Source organism: Hevea brasiliensis, chromosome 7, assembly GCF_030052815.1.
Source record: "Hevea brasiliensis isolate MT/VB/25A 57/8 chromosome 7, ASM3005281v1, whole genome shotgun sequence".
Classification (NCBI taxonomy): Eukaryota; Viridiplantae; Streptophyta; class Magnoliopsida; order Malpighiales; family Euphorbiaceae; genus Hevea; species Hevea brasiliensis.
Genome location: NC_079499.1, coordinates 50,917,573 through 50,930,039, shown reverse-complemented (window position 1 = coordinate 50,930,039; position 12,467 = coordinate 50,917,573).

Below are 12,467 nucleotides of genomic sequence, written 5' to 3'. Positions count from 1 at the left end.
TTCCAGACATCCTGACTTACCCGAACTGATATTAGGTCACCGGAGCAACAAAACGTACAGAATACGTACAGGGAAGATGTTACAAATTTCAACTCTTTTTAAATCTAAATCAAACTTTAAACAAAAGAAATAATGATATTAGGCACTAACCTCTTGTAATTATATTCTTGACTTTATGTAAACCTTGGAATTTCTTCCCTTTATAACAATCAAAAACTTCCTCAAGATGTAGGGATCATTTTTAGTGAAGAGGGATATGAGTTTTGGGGTGAGATTTGGTGGGAATTTCAAGCTAAAAAGCTTGAAAATGGAGAGAGCCATTTCTTCTAGGTGGTTCAGCCATGGAGAACATTAAGGAAGAAGATAGCTTTTAAGTTTTATTTCTTTCATCCCCTTTTATGTCTTTTAATTAGATTTGTCAAGATTTAATTGGTTGTAAATTTTTAATGACATCATGATCACTTCATGCTTATGCAATAATTCTATTTAATTTCAATTTTCTTTTCCTTTCTCTTTTTACTCATTTTCAATGTAATTTTTATAAATTTTTATTCATATTTTATGTCATAATAATTATTTACTTAACTGTACAAGTTGGTCAAAAATCATCTCCGAATACGAAATGACCAAAATGCCTTCCGTTTGGCTTATTGAGTCAAAATCGACTGTACCGATCTAAAAATTTTTCTAAGCATTTTCTTGGCATTCTAATGCCATCGAAACCTCAATGACTCTTCTCTGGAGTCCCAAAAATTATTTCATGAATTTTCTCTAGGGTTTAGGGCTCCTAGCTGCGAGGACCGCAACTTCCCACTAGGTTATCCATCGCTAGGGCACTAGCTCATTTAACTTGGTTGTATTTTATTTTTTAAATTTTTCTTAAATTTTTCTTATTAATTTTTGAGTTAATTATGGTTCCTCACTTTAGTCTAAATGTTTTTCCAAACATTCTAGCTATCCAGACCGACACCGATCACCGGAATAGTAGAATGTACGGAATTGCTGCAGTGAGGGTGTTACAGTATCAGCAACAATGCTCTTCTTTTTTTGTTTTTCCAAGCTTCCTTCTTTACTCCTATGCTTTGGAATTCCCTCAAAACACATGAAAATATGCAGAAAACATAGAATTTAGTGCAGGGCGATGAGATTTACAAAGGTTAATGAATTTGATGATTATGCATGAAATTACCTATTTAAATGCTACGAAATGCGATATATATGTGCTTAAAAATATCTATATAATACAGGTGTATCAGTGGGCTAAAGTGCTACCATTCCCACGACTAGTACTCGTTACATTACTACCACCAATGACGTTATTTGCTTCCATTTTTTACGATGATGAGGAGCTGTTAGCCATTTTCTTTATTAGAAAGTCATCGAAACTGTGATCTTTGTTGGCTATTTCTTAGGTCTTTTGGCTATCTCTCTCACTCATTTTCAAAAAAGAAATTAAAAAAAAAAAAGAAATAAAGATGAAGAAGAAGGAAGTAGCAGTTACTTGACCTTCGTTTATCAGAGGGTCACCGGAGAAGTACACCATAAAGGAGAAAGACACGGGGTATCAGTTTAAGCAAGATGATGTCATTTTTGTATAGAGGGTTATATTAGTGATTTTTGAGGGATCTCAAAATTCGAATCTATAGCAAAAAACTTATATCAAGAACTGAAACAAGGCAACTGTCTTTTCAGATTTTCAAGAGACAATTATCAAACGCTATTAATTGCAACACAATTCCATATGCGGTACCACTTAATAATTTTTCGAACCTAAAGAGTCGGACTATAAGGGGGGGACTAATGATATAGTATGCTCAAAAGTCTAAGATAATCCCAAGGGAACATCATATCCTATTCGGATTTCTATAGCTAAGCACAGAATGTTCAAATAAGACATATGGTGTTCGGTTAGGACATGATATGTTTGAATAAGACATAAGGTGTTCAGTCAGGACATGGTATGTTTAGATAACAAGTGATGTTCAATCGAGAGACACAATATGTTTGGACAAAAAGCAAGAAGTTTAGATGAAACACAAAATGTTCGGACAAAATAAGGTGTTTGGTTAGAAGTTGGATGCATGCTAATAGGATGTGATATATTCTCACTGGGAATGTCGCTATACTATTAGTAACATTTCTGTAATATACGGAAGAAAATGATTGGATATGAGTTGGCAAATCCTAAATAGGGTGGAAAGGCATCATACTCAACCCTATAAATATGGCTTATGACACCTGCTAAGGTACGCAATTCTATTTTATTATTACTTTTCAGTATTTGCTCTTTTTTTGGCATTTACTGACTTGATTGTCGGAATGGCCCTATTTAGGCCACTGATCTCACCTCTTTTCTTGTTTTAGGCAACATTAGGATTATTCACTAACCCAAGAATCTCAAGCAACATTAGGAATTGCTGTTGAAACTGCAGTTAAAAAAAAAATCATTTTTTTAAGTATACTAGTTATAGAGCATTAAAAAATAATTTAAAATTAAATTTGATAAGTTTTAATCATAAGAACACTAAAATAATAACAGTTTTTTTTAAACTGTTTTTCTAATAGTATCTAAAATAGTGATTTTATTCAGAAAAATAGTCTTGGCCTCCCAAATCAATGCCAAACAGACACTAAATGGGTATTTATCATCTTGTTTTCATACAATCGTCAAATTTATCATATGATAAAAAAAAAAAAAAAAAAAAAAAAACTTCTCTTATAATTATTGTGCCAACCCAAGGTCTACCTTTGCTGACTTTCACCAACTTCTTTATGATTTTGATAGTTCCCATTATGAAAATTCATTTCATCGAAAATTTTAATATACAAAATATTTGCTTCCATAGTCATAATAGACACTAAAATTTAAATTAATGTAAGAATTTTAAAATTCATAATAAATTTAATTATATTAAATCCATAATTAAATCTAATTGAAAAACTTGATATTAAAAAATTAAATGGATAAAATCTTACTATATTTTTGGACAACTTAATAAAGACTACAACTTATTTAACCTACAAAAGCAACAAACATATGTAATGAAGAGTTCAAGCACCCTTAACTCAGCACAAAGGCCAATAAGCGATTCAATATATATATATATATATATATATATATATATATAATTTCACTCTTAAACTTTATCAAGAAAAAAGTTTCGTGACACCCCGAACTTTTAAAACATTTCAATACACACCTAAACTTAATAAAACTGGAATTAAGATAACTCTAAGAGTCCCAAACCAAAGAGATTGAAATACAATGGCAATGATGTGAATTTTTTAAGCTGATGTGAATTAGTGACAATACAAAAATATAATAAAAATTATTTACATATAAAACCTCGATTGACCCCTAGCATTCCACCATAGGATTTCTTCTCTCCCTTAGCTGCCTAATAGGGACCACGCCCATCAATGTCATAAAAACAAACAGCTTTAGGTCGACCAATTATTAACTTCAAGTGATCACTCATTGTTACACTATTAACATTACATCTTATCTGATCTAGTGTTTGAGGCTGGGTGTTTCATTATGCAAACTAAACAAACTCATAGAATTTGGAGTTACAACAAATAACTGAAGGGCTTGACCGTCCACTTAAATCCAAGACCTCTAATGAATGAATGGCTTTTCTCTAAAATATTATTCACCTAAAGCTTGAAGCGAGTGATACCTTCCCTAGCAAAGTCCACTTTGATGCAGTAAATACCCCATTGTCTCAGCCAATAGCTATGAGCAATATTTGTGGAGCTTCCTCTAGTTCTAAAAAGGATGTTATCTTTGCTTAAGGAAACTGACTATTGAAAATTCACAATATCCAAATTCAATAAGCTATAGATGAGCTTGTGCCCTCTAACTGCATCTTATGAACGTCAAAAACCTTAAGGAACATGGTAGATTATTGTGGAGATATTTGCTCATCCTCCCCAATGATCACAAGGAAGTTGCATTTCTCAAGTGAAATGAAGCTATTTTTTTCTCTAGCTCATTTACAACTCTGTCTGCCCAATTTCATATTCTATGAAGAAACAAAATAAGAATTTATGGAAGCGAGTTAAAGTTGTATTTGAGGGTAACAACTGACAAGGACATAGGGAGAGCAACTGCAAATATATATAGGATGGTCATGTGTCGTGGGAAGTAATTAGGATTGATTATTTGTTTTAATATTTGAGCTTTACCATTTTTGTTTTAATTAGTTTTTAGTTTTTTTTTTTTTTTTTGATAACTTGATATATAGAAGGAAAAATCAATAGCAAATGCTAGAGAAACAAGAAAGAATCAAGTGAAAATATAAATGAAAGGAAATTCTTCTTCTCTTGAGGATAACTAATAGAAGGAAAGAAAAATACAACAAACGAAAACAAGCAAGCACAAAGCTTCCTTTCAGCAATCTGGAAGTGCTTTAAGCTCTACAGCTTCTCCTTTACTTTTCTAATCTAATCCAATGGATATCTAGTGATTACTGAGGATGGCTCTCTTTTTTGCAGCAGCTTGTAGAGACGTAGTACATCGGTTTTAACCAAAAACCGAACTGAACCAATTTAGTTCAGTTTTTTGGTTTGGTTCTTGAGTTGATTGGTTAAGTTTCAAAAAAAAAAATTCAAACTAAACTAATTTTATAAGCAAATTGTGTCATTTTTATGCACCCCTACATAATATGTTTCTTTTTCTCTTCCCTTTTAATCTCACGCTACTCCATGCCTTCAGATAGCAACCTACACTCATTTTCTTTCCTCGAATCCTCATCATCTCATGCCTTCCCATTCATCATTCTTTGCCTCATGCCTTCCATTTCATAATTCCTTCCTCCATTTTAGATGTTCTTCTTCACTTGCCTCTCTTTGTTTTTTTTCGCCCATTTTGATTTTCTCATCCATTCATCTATGAAGGTTATTCTTTGAAATACAAGAAATCTTGCTACCCCAATGACCAAGCAGTGCTTTCTTCAAAGTCTTCGCACATGTAGTAAGTGATCTAGGTTAATGCTTCATCTCTCCTCATAATGGGATCTGGGTTTGGTTCCTTAAAAAGCAATTTGGATTCACCTCTAAGTTTGAGCTAGTCATCTCCTAGCCTCCATTTCCAATAATAACAGGCAACAATACTCAGTGGTCAATTTTCACATCTGTATATTTTGATTCTATGAAATGTGATTTATGAAATGTTTGAGTTAATCTCTTAAATTTCCTTTGTATTTGGTATTTTTGTTTTTGTGCCTGTGATCTTTGTTGTCGTGGTACTAAAATTCACCATTTATTATTCACCATTTATTTTTGCTCTCTGAAATATATTGGTGATTTTTACAATAGGTATTTACACATTTAAAATTGATTTTCGAAAATAATATATATATATATATATATATATATATATATATATATATATATATATAACTTTTAAAATGATCCGCTTCCTTTATCATAGCTCAATGAGTATATTAATATCAATAAATTTGAAAAATAATATATTTATAAAATGTATTTATTTATTACACCTTTACTTTATCATATAAATAATTTTTTAAAAAGTAAAAATTAAAAAATAAAAAATAACTAAACACTACCTAATTTTAGTTTTTTTTTTTCAATTCAATACAATTTTTCGGTAATAATTTCATTGAAAAATGAAATATAATTCAAATTATAAAATTTAACCTACATTTAAATAAAAAAAAATCATTTTTTTAACAAAAAGCTAAATTCCTAGTTGATTAATGGGATGTGATTTTCTTTAGCCATTATATCGTGTAAATGGGCATTTGTTTTGGTTTAATATGAAGATCAAATTTATCATATGGACCTTTGGTCTGTTTAGTATTGAAATTCTGGATAAAAAAAGTGTTTTTCAAAAAAAGCATCATTTTAAATGTTACTAAAAAAAGTTTAGAAAAAACTATTTTATTATTTTAGAGTTCTTATAATTAAAAGATATCAAATTTAATTTTAAATCAATTTTTAATACCTCTAATTAACATATTTAAAAAAGTATTTTTCTCAATGATAGTTTCAACAACAATGTCAAACAAGCCTTACATATTAAGCATGATAAAGCAAGGTTAATCGGTATGCTAACTTTCACCAACTTGTTTATGATTTTAGTAGTTCCTGGTTTGGGCCCGTGGACGGGAATAAAGAGAATTTGGTGCCTTGTCCAGACAGGATATCCTTTTCGGTTCAACTAGTATTAGAGCCTCATAACGTTCTGTGTGGTTCCGGGTTCGAGTCTCGCCCCTGCGTAAAAAATAGCTCTGCGCTAAGAGTGGGCCTGGCAAACCCAGAGTCTGCGGAAGTGGAGTCGTGGTGGGTTTGGGCCTGTGGACGGGAATAAAGAGAATTTGGTGCCTTGTCCAGATAGGATATCCTTTTCGGTTCAATTGCTGATACAAGTCAAAGCCTATCAGCAAATCCTTGTCAGGAAGATCAGACCCAATGACCGAGTCTCGCCCCTGCGTAAAAAACAGCTCTGCGCTAAGAGTGGGCCTGGCGAACCGAGAGTCTGTGCAAGTGGGGTCGTGGTGGGTTTGGGCTCATGGATGAAAATAAAGAGAATTTGGTGCCTTGTTCGGACAGGATATCCTTTTCGGTTCAATTGGTATCAGAGCCTCGTAACGTTCCGTGCTGTCCCGGGTTCGAGTCTCGCCCCTGCGTAAAAAATAGCTCTGCACTAAAAGTGGGCCTGGCAAACCTAGAGTCTGCGTAAGTGGAGTCGTGGTGGGTTTGGGCCCGTGGACGGGAATAAAGAGAATTTGGTGCCTTGTCCAGACAGGATATCCTTTTCGGTTCAAGGCACCAAATTCTCTTTATTCCCGTCCACGGGCCCAAACCCACCACGACTCCACTTGCGCAGACTCTGGATTCGCCAAGCCCACTCTTAGCCAAAGCTGTTTTTTACGCAGAGGCGAGACTCGAACTCGGGACCGTACAAAACGTTACGAGGCTCTATACCAGTTGAACAAAAAGGATAAATGTCTAATGATAAAAAAAAATCTAAACCTTTTCACATTTTGGCAAACTAATTCAAACATTTAAATCTTGACAAAATTAATCAAATTTATAAAAGTTATTAAAATTTTATCCAATTTTTGTTAATTTAATTATGAACTCCATTTTTGTACTAGTTTATAGTCACTATTCAAAATCCAAATTTACCACATTCACCAACTCTTTCATAATTTCATTTTGATAATCACTAAGCATCAAATAGTGATGAGATTTAATGGTAGTGAGGAGAAAATGTGACACCCCTCACCCGTCTATAGTATAGCCGAACAAGAAGTGCACATTCGGTGCCGGAGCACCCTATCTTATCATGTCCTGTCCATTGTTAATTTTTTTTAACTTTATAAAAAATATGTGGTAATACTTTTTTTTATCACAATTTATTTCTATAAAAATTCGGGCAGAGCCTCCTCTGTTTTATTGGCATCTGGCAGGTTCCAATAGTTACCTGTTAAAAACAATTTCATATCTGTATCATTTTTCCATGTACCATATCATATCATTTCAAGAAAAAGAAATTCAGTTCATTCATATGAAAATTTATATACAAAAATTACAAGTTTTATTTACAGTCAAAAATATAAATTCATTTAATTACAATGTTCAAAATTAATATACATCTCATTATACATGAACCAAAATGCAAAACCTAAGTACATGGACCCTACCAAAATAAATACTACTGAGGTGACTCTAAACTTGTAGTAGATCGGTCAACGTGTAGTTAGAGCACTACTGTGGCAACTGCTAGGTCTAGTCTCTAGTACATACGTGATGGAAAAACCAACACGCTAACCGAATTGCTTAGTGGTGCATAGTTTAAAAAAGAATTACTAAATAATTCAAATAATAATTCTATGTATAATGTTGCAATTCTAGGTCAATTGTATATTTTATTACACTTTGGGAATAAATTAATTATCAGGATCTTATCTGTGTATTTGTATCTTTCTCTGTCTTTTTAAACTCATATCAGTGCATTCTCAGTCTTTTAAAATCATATCAATGCCCAAGTAACCTAAAACAGACTATAAGGCTGGATACATGAGAATATTCTATCCTGCATACATCTGTCATGTTAGGCACAAGGCCAGAGGGCAGACTGTTAAAGTTAGAAATACAATGCCAGAACCAAATTAGGTGCCCAGAAATCTAGGTTAAACCAATCCAGCTAGCCATGTTCAAATAGTCATATTTTGGGCTACAAAACTCCAAATGGAGTGATTCAAAAAGGGGATTAAAGCTAAGACAATAAGGAACAACTTCTATGAAGAATACTTAGCCAAATTCCCATAGCAACATGACCAATGGAACAGTGCAAAATAGGACATCAAAACTAAAAATTTGAAATTGTGCCTAGGAGACCAAAAAATTGAAGGGGAACCAAAATCAACTAATTAAGCAACCAAAATGTGGTATGTGGGTGAAATTAAAATTTCCATACCTATTAAGTATAAGAAAGTCAACAATTTGACTTGAATAGTATCGTGAATAGTAACCCCGAAATGCAAAATTCAAAGAATGTTAAATTAAGCATATTAGAGCTAGACATAAGTAATTGTAAATTTATTATTGAATTTATTATACGTTATGATACTAAAACACTGTAAAATTGTATGTTTTAGTTGAAAAGGATACCGGAAAAGAACCCGAGATATCGAGTTGAGGCCTAGAGGCGACTCGCACAAGGTTTATGCACAACATAAAATTTTTCTGTAAATTCTCTTGACAATTTATTTTGATGAATAAATTGTGATTTATTTTTATTGCTAATTTGTGAATGAAATGAATATTATACTTTTGACTTAAATTGTTGGAAATTTAATTGTATGTGTTTGAATTGTCAATAAATATTTAGTAAAATGTTAAGATAGTTTTGAAACTACAGTGTCATGACCATATATCTGAATGCCTCACTAGCATGCCTAGTGGGAGAAATTAGTTTTGAATTTTGAATTTCCTCTCTGGCTGAAGTGTTGAGGTGTGTGCCAGTAGAGGAAGAAATTGAATGGGTACCCATAGTTTGAGCTAGCTAGCCTTGAGATTCCTTATAAGCCTCCGGCTATTGAGATGAACATTGTACTGATGGCATAATATAACTGTATATTTTTATGAAATCGGTTTTGGGACTTCCGAAATGAGATTGTTTTGACTAAAATTATAAATTGTGTTTTGTATTTATTTTCATTTTTAGTACCATATTTGAATAAATGTGATTTAATTTATGCATAAAATTTTATTTTAGTATGTTGTGAACCACTGAGTCATAGTACTCAGTGATGGCTGTTTATTACTGTTGCAAATAGATAGACTAGTAGAACAGCAGAGTGAGCTGAGGATTTCAGAGCTACTTCTGGACCTTTTGTCAGGTATAATTTTATACTATGATTGTACATGTTTATTTTGATTTAATTGATTGTATGTACATTTGTAAATTGGTCATGAGCAGTTGTACAGATTTTGTAATAATATTATTTTGGATTTTCTGATGTAATTTTTGGACTAATAACTATAAATTAATTTTTCTTTAATGCAATGTGTATGAAATTAGTTATTACTATTTTTGGAAATAATTGAATTGAAATTTTCAGTTGTGAAATATTGATTGAATTGTGGAGTTTGGAGGAAATTATGCTGAGTTGATAAAGTGTTATATTGGAAGTATTTTCTACAGGTAAAATTTTCAGTTTTCTCAAATACAGCCGGCACTCTGCCGAAATTTTTTTAAAATTTATGAAAAAATCAAAATGGACAAAAATTTTATCAAATCTTTAAACTTCAAGTAAATGTTTTTAATACTTGCTAGAAAAGCTCACCACTTTCAAAAAGTAAGAAAATTGTTTTAAAATCCCTTGTAGTGTATTTAATGGATTATCAGTAGACGGAGTCGATAATTCATTAGGTAGACTACGGGATCATGTTATGCCTTACAGAGGGGTAAGGTGTGACATGTTTTAGTGATATCAGAGCAAATTTTTTAAGTATGTTTTGACTTGTGAATTTGTTTATTTCTTTGATAAGTATAACTGCTCAATGTCCTTATTTATTACATACAGTGCATTACATTATAAATATGCACTAACGGAGGGAAATCTCCTTGTGTTATTTGTTTAGGAGATATCCTACCCCAAATTGTAATGGAAGAAGGGGACCACTCAGTTGAGCAATCTGTAGAGGCTGAGGCACAAGAGGAAGCTCCAGCTCTCCAAAATGTCAGTGGTTCAATGGCACCAGCCCCACAAATACTGCAGTTTCCTGCACAATTTGCCCATCAGATGGCTGCGATGTTCCAACAGATGGCTGGAAGTATGCCTGCTCAAGCTCCACTCCAGACACCGATGGTGCAACCTTAGGCTCCAGCCAGGCAGTATGATAAACTACTGAAAGATGGGGCTACAGAATTCAAGGGTACAGTAGATCCTCTAGGGGCAGGGTAGTGGCTGGAGAGAATGGACAGAGTATTAAAGAAACTGCACTACCCGAATGAATTAAAATTTGAATATTCAGTGTCACTACTTCAAGGGGATGCGTATGACTGGTGGAAGACCATCCCACGTAGCTTGGTGGAACCTCCAGTATTGACCTGGGACGACTTTATCAGAGAGTTCAGACAGAAATATGTCCCAGATGCATATGTGGACCAGAAAGCTACAAGAATTTTTAAGTCTAAAGCAAGGGAATCGATCTGTGGCAGAGTATGAAAGAGAGTTCTCCCACTTAAGCCACTATGTAGGTAGTCTCCTATCTACCAGCAGAGAAAGATGTAAGAGATTTGAAATTGGCTTGAAACCCAGTCTAAGGATGCAAGTGGTTGGATTCAGACATAATAACTTCTCTGAGCTCATCTCTCAAGCACTTGAGTTAGAAAGAATTGAGTTAGAAGGGGCACCAGTGAAAGAGAAAACAGAGAAGACAGAGAAATCAAAAAAAGAGAAAAGTGGAAAGGCAGTGGATCAAAGTTCCAGTGGCAATACTGGAAAAAGAAAGAAATTTGAGGGATTAGGCAGAGGTGGAAGGTCTAGTAGAGGTAGATTTTCTGGGTAGAGACCCCCTTGGTCTGGTCAGTAGACGTCTAGGAATTCTCACCCTCCCCACCCTTGTGAGACATATGGCAAGACCCATGGTGGTGTATGCTATTAGGCTTCAGGAGCTTGTTTTAATTGTGGAGGCACAGGCAATCTGGCCAAGGATTGCACCAGTGCCCATAGATTTGGGCCAGCTCCTATCATTACAGAAGGATCCATCCAGAGTTCTGCTACTAGAGGTTCACAACCGGTTAGCAGAGGAAGAGGCAGAGGTAAAGGCAACACTTCTGGCATTCAGGGTATTGTTAACCAATCAGAACAAGGGAGTGCTCCGGCCAGAGTTTACATGATGAGATAGTGAGAAGAGGCAGAGACTTCAGATATTGTGGCTGGTACATTTTCTATCTCTGATCAAGAAGTATTTATCTTGTTTGATCTGGGTTTTGCCCACTCATATGTTAGTGCTAGCATAGTCAGTTCCCTTGCTGTTCTATGTGTTAAAATGGGGTTTGAGGTGCTAGTAACTAGTTCGTTAGGACAAGAGGTCCGAGTCAACAGAATCTATAGAGATTGTCCTTTGGTGATCCAAGGACATGTTTTTCTGTCAAATTTGATTGAAATGCCCTTCAGAGATTATGATATCATCTTGGGCATAGATTGATTAGCCAGGCATCATGCAATGATTGACTGTAGACTGAAGACAGTCACTTTTGGTCTCCCTCAATATGGTGATGTGGTAATACGAGGGGAGAGGCAGTTACTGCCATCAAATATCATTTCGGCTGCACTAGCCAGAAAGATGATCAGAAAAGGGTGTGAAGCATACTTGGCACATGTGATAGACACCCAAGTGGGAAGTCTAGCATTGAGGGACATCCCTATAGTATGTAATTTTCCGGATGTGTTTCCTGATGAGTTGCCAGGATTACCTGTGGAAAGAGAGGTGTAGTTTGAATTGATGTTATGCCTAGTGTGGACCCAATCTCCATAACACTATACAGAATGGCACCAGCAGAACTGAAAGAATTGAAAGTGCAGTTGTAAGAGCTACTTGACAAGGGCTTTATCCGCCCTAATGTGTCACCTTAGGGAGCACTAGTGTTGTTTGTTAAGAAGAAAGATGGCACTCTCCACTTTATGTATTTACTATCGGCAGTTGAATAAGGTGACAATAAAGAATAGATATCCATTGCCTCGCATTGATGACTTGTTTGATCAGTTAAGGGGTGCAGCTGTATTCTCCAAAATTGACTTGAGATCAGGTTATTAGCAGCTGAAAGTGCAAAAGCAGAGTATCCCAAAAACTACCTTTAGAACTCGATATGGCCATTATGAATTCATGGTCATGCCATTCGGGTTAACTAATGCTCCGGCTACTTTTATGGATCTGATGAACACTATTTTCATACAATACCTCGATCAGTTTGTGGTGGT